General features: G+C 43.3%; 2 long non-coding RNA genes across 2 annotated transcripts; both read right to left on the minus strand.

The window, feature by feature from the left end:
- Positions 1 to 5438: 5438 nt before the first annotated feature.
- LOC144941251 (uncharacterized) lies at positions 5439 to 7087 on the minus strand. Its single transcript, XR_013639244.1, has 3 exons — positions 6854 to 7087; positions 6362 to 6694; positions 5439 to 5666 (listed from the first exon to the last, which is right to left on the minus strand). It is a non-coding gene; the product is annotated as an uncharacterized LOC144941251 (long non-coding RNA).
- Positions 7088 to 8325: 1238 nt separating this feature from the next.
- On the minus strand, positions 8326 to 9767 carry LOC144941252 (uncharacterized). The gene is made up of 3 exons (XR_013639245.1): positions 9637 to 9767; positions 9156 to 9491; positions 8326 to 8558 (listed from the first exon to the last, which is right to left on the minus strand). It is a non-coding gene; the product is annotated as an uncharacterized LOC144941252 (long non-coding RNA).
- Between the last annotated feature and the right edge of the window lie 1199 nt (positions 9768 to 10966).

A 10966-nucleotide genomic window follows, 5' to 3' on the forward strand; every position in this document is an offset into this window, starting at 1 on the left:
GAAAATGTAGCAATAGTTTGATGAATTAGCATTGTCCTCATCAACTTCACTTGGCCAGGCAAGGACCCGCTGACACATCAAGTTTCCATTAGAAGCGTCACCTGGGCCAAACAGGTTTCAGGGCAGCAGTGCAATCCAGCCCAGATGTACAAAGACAAATAATGGCACAGATGGCAACCACGGATATACTGTAATGCCTATTCTACTCTACTATTACATCCCATGTTTGACGAGTTACATAATTAAATCGGCAGGCAACATTTAGAAATTAGTAACTTGACAATTAGTATACGCGGATTTGTACACTGTAATATCAATTACATTGATAACATTTTTAACTGAATGCAGCGGTTCCCAACATTTTCCAGTGTGCGGAACCCTTTTCAACCTCCAAGCATTTCGCGAACCACCACATGCCACGAGTTATTTGAATTTTCCCCGGTGAGAATGCTGTTGTTTTTATTTTCCGCGAACCTCCTGCAGTAGCCTCACCGACCACCAGGGGTCCCCGGACCACCAGTTGAGAAACGCTGATAGAATGCATTTCATCTACCCTTTATTCTTTTTGTAAGGACAAGGCAGGTGAATATTGTCATCACATTACATTCTGTGCAATGATTGGCTCTACATGTCAGAAAGTCGCGACGGTGCGGTTGACCACCAGTGTTGCCAACTCAGCAATTTTGTAAGATCAGGTTTATTTATTTACACGATTTTATTTAACTCACTTCGTTTGTTGTATCCTCAAAAAATTATTCTTGCAACTCAATTTTTACACACTTCCCAATGTGCTATCGACAGCAAACTTCGTATAAGTATGTCATGCTGATGACAACACGATATTCTATCATAAAATATCCAAAACATATATTTTATTTATTTATCTTACTGTATGTTTTGTCATATCCAAAAATCTTGTAACTCAATTTCAACCGTATTCCCAATGTCGTATCGACTGCAAACTTGGTATAGGTATGTCATACTGATGACAAAACGATATTCTATCATTGAAAAGTTTTAATATATTTAAAAATATAATTTTTTTTACGGCTCTAATTGTCGACGCTCAACTTACGTTGGCTGTAAATCACCACGGTCCCTTACGTTGGGGAATGTCGGAGGGGAGGGGCGAAGGGGGCAGGGGGAGGGGCAGCTCGGACAGTACATTTCATTAAAGCGTGTTTTTTAAAGTATGTTTACATATTTTATTATTAACCTGTTGAGAACTCTAAGAGGCCAGTAGCATCTCGTTTGCAAGAATGTTGAGGCATTAATCTGCCTGTAGGGGGCGATGATCACTACGTACAATATTAATCATTCAGACACTGTCTCCCCGACAGACCTGGTCTTCACCTGAGGACGGCTGCTTGCGTTGTGGCCGAAACGTCGTGAGAATAATTTTATGTTTTATTTTTATTATTTTATTATTTCCCTTCTACGTGACTTTACCGAAAGAACCAAGAAGATGAATCCCTGCAGTCACGAAAACTTTAAATCGAAATGTTATTATGTTTTATTTTTATTATTTTATTATTTCCCTTCTACGTGACTTTACCGAAAGAACCAAGAAGATGAATCCCTGCAGTCACGAAAACTTTAAATCGAAATGTTAATCGAGTTATTTATTGTAATTTTTTTGTGTGTCCCCCGCCATCGCTTCACATCAAGAGCCACGAGCAAGCCACTGCCTTTGAAACACCCTTTGGCCTCTACAAACCACTTGTGTGCTCAACGAAAACTAAAGCTGGGTCCGGAAGAAGCAGCCGAGATCTCCTGGAGATGCGAGCGACGGACGCCGGTCCCGAGGGCCACCGCTGGGGCTGGGAGGCCCAGACGGCGCCTCACGGGCACGAGTGGCCAGGGCCCCCTAGCGGACACAATGAGGCACAGCGTGCGGTACAAACACAACTATGAGACAGCGTTCGACTTTGTCATTGCTTTGGCCTTACCAAGTGAATTACAGTCAACTGAGGTGTACACATAAATAAACATAGACGTAACTTCAACCGAGAAGATGGATACAAATTGAGCAATCATTGGAAGGATGTTATTAACCAGGTAAAACCTTAACGGATGGTGTTGGCGTCATTTCCGCATCTCCAGCTTTCTTCAGCCTCCCAATCTCTCTTTTAATTGTTGATTTGTTTGCATCGTATGGCTTAAACTCTGCGAGTTGTATTAATTTCATAGAACAATGAAAATAACCCCAGAAAAATATACTGTACTCACAAGGCCCGTGCCGTCCTCACGTCACACGTTAAGATTGTCATATTCGTCTGCAACAAACGGAATAAGAGTTTACATTCCAGCATCAACAACGTAATTATGACCAAAGTACACGATTAAAAAATAGTTGAACAGCACAAGCAAATAAACTCCAATGGAGTGGATGGATGAAATCAGTGGACGTGTCCCTTGGACTCTCAATAAGTTAAGCAACATTGCAGCGCCTGCGGTCGATGGCCAAAGTGAAGTGGGGCCACGTGGCGCTCTGCAGGTCGTCTCGTGCGCCCTCTACCTTCTGCCAGAGGTGGGACAAAGTCATTGTTATGCAAGTCCAAGTCGAGTCGCAAGTCATCAAATTCATGACTCGAGTCTGACTCGAGTCCAAGTCACATGACTCGAGTCCACATCTCATAGGTGGGACAAAGTCATTGTTATGCAAGTCCAAGTCGAGTCGCAAGTCATCAAATTCATGACTCGAGGTTGACTCGAGTCCAAGTCACATGACTCGAGTCCACACCTCTGCCTTCTGCCTCCTTCCGCTGCAGCTTGAGGGCTTGGTAGTGGCCTTCGCGCTCCTGCCGGGGGGCATCTGCCAGCAAGTTGTTGACGTTGTCATTCATACCATTGGAACCTCCTTTGCCAGTAGCAAAATATGATGATTGGTTTTTTAACCCCTTTTATCTGGCCAGATAAAAGGGGTTAAAAAAAAAACAATTGCCAGATAAAAGAGTAAAAAAACTATTTATCGTAATTTATACGTTGTAATTTAAACGTAATTTATAGGTCGTAATTTCGACGTCGTAATGTATACGTTGCAATTAATACATTGTAATTAATACGTTGTAATTCATAAGCGCCATCTGACTTCAGTTGACGATCGCAAGCGTCACGTGACAGCAGACATCCTCGTCGTCACAAAGTGCGTGACATAGCGACGCGTGAACAAGTGACAGCTACTACCATTGTTGGTCACCGATGGCGATTCCAGCACTCCGTAGTCGCTTCCTCGCTGTGGATCAAGACCTGTCGTGAAACAAAACTCCACTGTGGACTTCACGGCGATGCCACTCCTCTCGACCCATTAGCGAACGTGAGGAGGCAAAAGCATCAACGGTCACAACGCGTGTTCTTGATTTTGCTCTGTTGCCTGCACTACAGTAGCCTGTGCTTCACTGTCAACTTCATGAACTGTTTATTCAATGTAGTTATCAGGAAATCTTCAAATAACATGGGTATGATTTCATTGAATCTGACGTTTAAACAAAACTGTGAACCTGTAATGGTACAAAGCGTATAGATCAAAGCATATTGAAGTTGTTATGCTATTAATGTATCCTGGGAAGCCAGAGTCTCAAGAATATTTTTCAAGTGCGTCCTGCAAAGGGATGTCTGGCCACTGTGAAGTAAGTGTGTTTTGCATATGGGTGGAAAATAGTGCCGCATAAATGCGGAAACTTACCATCCCTCATCATCGATTGCAAGTTCAATCCTTGATAAGCACTGTCTTGCTCTGGCTGAGACTCTGCTAAGAATATGAAATAGTGTTTTTAATTGAATCGAAATAAAACCAAGAGTTAACATATTTGTCTCGCATAGAGTTAGCCAAACTGAACGAGTGTTATTTCCACAAAAAATATATATACTTGTCAAAACAAAAGGTGTGGTTTACCTCTTTGAACACACAGACCACATGCTATTAAAACTGTGGTGGTCAGCACACACTACTGAATTTCTTTTAAATACCAAACGTTTAATTTGATTCTGGAACGCATTTTAAATATTAAGTTTTCTTTCATTGCCCACAACTCTTAAAAAGTTTACCAACATTTACACATAGACGGTGTACACGGGTCTCAATGGCAGCTTCTCAAGTGGCTCTCGGCTGGGTCATAATGAACGAGAGCTGTTTCCCCTGCTAGGAGGAGGCATTGCTGGCAGTGACGTGTGGATGGTCTCACATCTGCACGAGTGTTGCTGTGTGTAGCGCACAAGGCTGACAGCCACACATAGAGACACCGCAGCAATGCCGACATCAACAGCGATCCCAGACAAGGGGTAACCCCCTCCTCCATTAATGAAATGACATGCGGTTGTAGTGACCCTTAAAGGAGCTACGCAACGTGTATTGGGTGAACGGGGTTCAGTGTGAGGAATGCTGTTTGGTTGTAGAGTGGTGGGTGGTGCCAATGACCTGCATTGAGCTTCCTTCTTCTGTAGCCCAACACAGCAACAACAGCAGCTCCAGCAGAGAGCAACACAGCCAGCACCACTCCAACAGCCACCAACACGTACGGAGATGCCCCTGGAACTGTTGCGAAATACAAAATAATGCATGAACTAAATAAACGATGAAATAATTTAAGTAATTTCATAAACACATTTTATATTTTCATAGAATGAAAGGAGTGCAGTAACATGCATTTCACAGCCGTATACTTTGACGTAACAAGAGCTTTAGATTAAAATTAACTTTCCCGACCTGCAATTTAATATTGAGAGCCAGTGATTATATCGTAAAAGCGGGAGACGTAATTTAGATAATAAAAATAGAGCAAAGTGTTTGTTTTCCATGACAAAAATGGGAAGTCTTGTACCTTGTGACGTAATCAACTCCATTTCCAACCGCCATGATCGGAAATATCCTTCAACCTGACAAGTGTAAACCCCCCCTGCATCATCATTCACCACTGAGATGGTCAGAGAAAAGTCGTCGTCGTCAAAAGCCGAGGACAAGATGTTTACGTTGGAGTTGAGGTGGGAACTGAATGCAGCGTGAGGTCCGGCTGGGTGAGCCGCGAGTATCGTACGGACTGTGCTGTCACCACGTGGCCTCCAGTACCAGGTGACCGAACGAGACTCATTGGAGGAGCTCCTCCACACAAACCCAGGGTCAGACTCGTTGCAGGGCAACGTGATTCCTTCAACAATTTGAGACGCGTAATTCCTGGTTGCCTGATGCTCTGAATCTGCAAATCGTGTAAAAACAATCGTTTAATAGCTTAATGCAGGATGCCACAACGCAGATACATATCTTACAGCTGCAGGTATAAGCATGGACATTGTGTCAAGCTCACCAATTCCTTTAATCAATGTAAGTGTTTTTTAATACACGCAAGATGTAACTTAATTCATGTACTTGATCAAAGTATTCATTCTCACTATGTGCTTTTATAATGTAACTGAAGTAACGTGAGATGTGTATTTACCATTTTTCAGCACGTTCACATTGTACGCTACCTCTGAGATCTCTCCACTCTCCCTTTTCACGGCACACTTCAACAACCCACTGTGAGCAGCGTTCACTTTCACCAACACGATGCTGCTTTGATGGCTGATCTCAATCCCATTGTGAATCCATCTGACCATGTGTGCATAGGAGTCGTTAGAGAGCTGGCAGGTCAGACTGATGCTCTCTCCTTCTGCTACGGTGTCGGATGAAACTAAAGAACATGAAACAAGAATGCATATTTACATTAAATAACAGTCGATTTAAAGCTTTCACGTAGAATGGAAATAATAAAATAATAAAAATAAAACATAATAAGTCACGTAGAATGGAAATAATAAAAAAACATAACAAAAGAAAATATTTTCATCATTTTATTATTTCCATTCTACGTGAATTTACCGAAAGAACCAAGAAAATGAAATAACAGCTGAAATAGGCAGGTAGGATGGAAACATCACTGTCAGTTAAGACTTTACATTCCTATGTCAGCTGTTATTTCATGCTAATCTCTAACATTAACATAGCCACTTCCGTGCCAAGTTACATGCTGATTTCTCACATTAACATCACTAGCCCCGGCCACTTCTTTATGACCCTTGGTCTACACCCATTTCAAACCTTTTAAAAGTCTGCATCAGCAGCAGACCATGCTTTCCCACCTGATGACGGACGCTTGTGTTGCGTCCGAAAAGTCGTGATTGATTAAATTTTATACCTACGTGACTTTACCGAAAGATCCAAAGTGTATGGATTCCTGCAGTCACAAAAGCTTCAAATCAAGATTAACAGTACTGTCCTACATTTCATTTTCATAGGATCCTGAAACGTGTTAATACATATTTGTGACAGAAATTCGTAACAATTTTTATGAATATATTTAGTTTCTATGACTCAATATTATCTTACCTTTCATTATTACGAGTTCCATTGTGAGGGTGCCTGTCCTATAGTAGCCAGTAAACTCACATGTGTAAACCCCACCATGTGAAAGCGTAACTTGCGACAATGTTAAAGGAAACTGATCTTCATAATAAAACGATTGCGGTGGATTTTGTAGGTTCTGATCAGAACCCTTTGTTGTTCCATCATGCGATCTCCATTTCCAAGTGACAGCGCGTGCCAGCTGTGAATGATCTCTCCACTTAAATCCAGGATCAGATTCATCACATGACAAAGAGACCTCCCCACGCTCGTGTTTGAAATATTTCTTCACTGCAGGTGCCTGCCCAACCTCACTTCCTAAAAAACAGCAGTCAATTAACCAATACACAGTAATTATCAAAACATATACTAAATGTAAACGTGTATTTGTTGCATTGGACGTATTAAAATTTAATGTAATAACTCAACACGTCAGGTAATAACATTACATTTAAATACATTTAACAGGACACTTACCAGTTGATGTAAACTCCAATTTGTACGAGCTAAAGGGACTGTTGTGATGGTCATATAAAAAACATTTCCATTCTCCCTGTTGAGATCGTTTTACTTTGTTCAGTGTCAGCGAATTGCCGCGGTCAATATAAGTGTCACCATGATACCAAACCAGACCTCTTCCATATCCACTGTTTAAGATGAGACAGGTCAATGTGACAGTCTCTCCTTCTGTCACAGAGCGGGATGGGTTGGCTGAAACTAAAGAGAGCAAAAGCAGTAAAACAAACTCAGACATCAGCAGTGACTCCCTGCTCCAGACTCCTCCACTACTCCTCTTGTGGACGAGACCACAGCAGCGACGCTCAGCGACTCTGGGCGACTCCTAAACGGTCCCCGTTCACCACAGAGACCTGATGGGCTTTGTGACAGGGGGCGGTGTGAGGGGCCTACGTAGCACTGACAGTTCTGCAAGTAAACACGCAGTTTCACTAAAACAGTATCGCACGTGACAGGAGTCAATGTCAGGCGAGGTCCAGAAACAATAATTGCCATTCCATGAACAGTTCCGCATGAAATCGCGTGGCTCCACTGGAACACGGGTGACGTCACACAGGCACCGTGGCACTTACGTGGCACCACAGGTCGTGAGACGTCACCAGAGGGCACCGAGTGCCAGGGAGAGTCAGGAGGGGCTCATCCAATGTCAGACATCTCCACCAGGGCAGGACCCAATGTGCAGCACCTCGGATTAGCAAGGTTGGATACGTACGGTGCGAAAGAAGTTCAGCATACATGCTGCATGACTACCGATGATACCCATTTAAGCGTACTCATTAAACATGCAACAGGTTTTACCTCAACATTCCTGGAAATATGCGTATTTTCATACCATGGTGTATTATATGAAGATGTTATGTATCTTGAAATAGAAGTTGCACTATTGTATGAAAGTGTTTTAATGATATATATAAAATCACATTACCTTTCATTGTGATCAGTTCCATAGTGAGGGTGCCTGTCCTATAGTAGCCAGTAAACTCACATGTGTAAACCCCACCATGTGAAAGCTTAACTTGCGACAATTTTAAAGAAAATTGATCTTCATAATCAGACGATTTCGGTGGAATTTGTAGGTTCTGATCATAACCCTGTGTTGTGCCATCATGCGATCTCCATTTCCAAGTGACAGCGCGTGGCAGCTGTGAACGATCTTTCCACTTAAATCCAGGATCAGATTCATCACATGACAAAGAAACCTCCCCACCCTCGTGTATGAAATATTTCTTCACTGAGGGTGCCTTCCCAACATCACGTCCTATAAAACAAACAGCAGTAAATTAACCAACGCACACAAATTATCAAAACATATACTAAATGTAAATATGTATTTGTTACATTGACATTAAAATGTTTTAAATTAAACATAAAACCACATATATGAGTTAATAACAGTACATTTTAATGTATATTACAGTAGACTTGCCAGTAGATGTAAACTCCAATTTGTACGAGGCAAAGAAACTGTTGTGCTGGTTATGTAGAACACATTTCCATTCTCCCTGTTGAGATCGTTTCACTTTGTACAGTTTTAGCTGACGGCCTTGGTCAATGTAAGTTCCACCATGATACCAATCCAGACCTGTTCCATAGGCACTGTTTGAGATGAGACAGGTCAATGTGACAGTCGCTCCTTCTGTCACAGAGCGGGATGGGTTGGCTGAAACTAAAGAAAGCAAAACCAGTCAAACAAACTCAGACATCAGCAGCGACTCCGTGCTCCAGACTCCTCCACTACTCCTCTTGTGGACGAGACCACAGCAGCGACGCGCAGCGAGTTTGGGCGACTCGTAACCGGTCCCCGTTCACCACAGAGACCTGACGGGCTGTGTGACAGGGGGCGGTGTGGGGGGCCTGCATCGGTACCAACGTCTCCTGTTGCACTGCCACTCCTGCAAGTAAACGCGCGGCATCGCTAGGAGAGCGCCGCACAGGACTCCCGGTGCAATGCCACCGTGGGAGCGATAGGAAGTCTGTGCCGTGTCACCTCCACGAGTCGCAGTGCCACGGTGAGGCAGAGGACGTGAGGCAGCGAGGACAATCTACCGGTGGTATTGCAGTGGAAGGGCTCGTCACGTGCAGTACCAGCGCCACGCATCACCCTCGTGTCAACTCTTTGTAGCGTTTAAACCACAACTTGATATTGACGGATAAAATGTGATGAAAGTATATCACGATTAAAAATGTACAACAAATAATCATACATTTCACTTTGAAGTATTGGAAGGGTGCTTGTGCAAAATAGTGTAACACATTTCTTTACCTTCCATTGTGATAATATCCATCATGAGACTCTCTGTTCCAAATTCGCTTTCAACCAGGCAACTGTAAACGCCTGCGTCACTGCGCTGCACATTTTTGATTCGGATAGAAGCCCTATGTTGATTAACATCCGTAGTGAATGTTATCCTGGCCTCTCGTGATTTTGTTAAATCGATCTCGGTTGCTCCACTGCCTTCACCACGCCGCCAGGTGATAGATCTGACATTGGGATTGTCGTGCTGTGTCCATCCTGGAGTGTTTCTGTCACACGTCAAGGTGACTTCCTGTCCCACAGCAACAAAATACTCTCTGGGGGATGCCTGTAAATAAACACTCGCTTCAAAAGTGGAACGACAAAACGGCAAATTATACATATTGAACACTCCGGTACGGTTTTTAAATGTATGGTGCGCAACAAGTTGAACGTACATACTGTAGGTAAACACAGTGTGGTGTATAACAGCACGTGAATAACAACTCACTGATGCTGGACAAGATGCAGATGACAACACTCATCCACACCGCACGCCTCCTCGTCCCCGTGTCCATGGCTCAGAGCCACGGCGCCGTCTGCTCAGTTATCAGCACGCACCACGTTTTATGTCGCTCCTGCTGCCGCCTTCAGTTGAAGAGTCGCGACATCCCACCCACAGCTCGCTGAGGTTTCACTTCCAACCACAGCTCCCACGCCAAACCCCAGCCTCTCTCTAGAGCACGACTTCATCGTCACACTTCCTTTGACTGTTTCAGCGCCAAATAAATAAAAAAAAACGTTACCACTGTTATCGTGCTCAAACAGCAATTTATTGACCTAGAACAAAATACGAATTCATAACTAACATTAAAAACAATGAACGTGCTTGGGTATAGAAGAGTCGCCTGACGCCATTTGGAACGTGCGTGTTCAATTCGCGTCCGTGCACGTCAAGTCTGGTGGTGTGCGTCCATGCGCCATCCGCCTCCCTGGCCATGAAGTCGGAGGCCCTGCCTGGACGCGGCTCGCTGCTGTTTGACCCAAGGCTCAGCAGAGCCGCAGGGCCCCATCAGCGTGCAGCGAGATGCAACATTTGTCCAGGCTCCAGAACGCCAGAGGCCCAATAAATATAACAAACAAAATCTGCATTCAGAAATATGACTTTATTAATTATGTATAATTGTTTTAACAAGAATACAATGAATACTCTCTGGTTTTTTCGGTAAAGTCACGTAGATAGAAAAAATAATGAAATAAATAACATGAATACTAGCTTCATTAAGTGTTATTTTTTACGTTTTAATGTCAGAAGGGGCTTGGGTCTTTTCTGCTTCGGTGTCCCGGGGGTAAAGACGTCTAAACCCGGCCCTTCTCTCTGCTCACACGGTCACTGTTGCTACTACCAGACCCTCTGTGCGTGCGCTCCATCTGAGTCAGAACAGGGATGACGTGAATGGTTCGCTGGTAAACAACTGCAGGATATAGAGCAAGTTCCATAACTTCCCTTGCACAGCCAATAGATTATAAATGCTTGTCATTTGGGTTTTTTAAGTACAGCAAAGCAGAATTACAACTTGCTTTACAGAATCAAGTTGAACAATATAACCGAAAAAATATACAGATTTTGTTTTTTATCAAATACCATGACCGTCCGTTGTTTCACAATTGCTGCATTAATAGTGGGAGACTTCTATTCAGAAAGACCGTAATAACAGCTGGCAATGACGACTGATGAGCATTTAAATAGCCACGCGTTTTGTTTTCACGTCTTCATATTTGAAGCCCAAGCCAGAAGGATTTCTCATTAAATCGCATTCCGTGTGAATAGCACTTACTTC

Source organism: Lampetra fluviatilis, chromosome 24 (assembly GCF_964198595.1).
Source record: "Lampetra fluviatilis chromosome 24, kcLamFluv1.1, whole genome shotgun sequence".
Lineage (NCBI taxonomy): Eukaryota > Metazoa > Chordata > Hyperoartia > Petromyzontiformes > Petromyzontidae > Lampetra > Lampetra fluviatilis.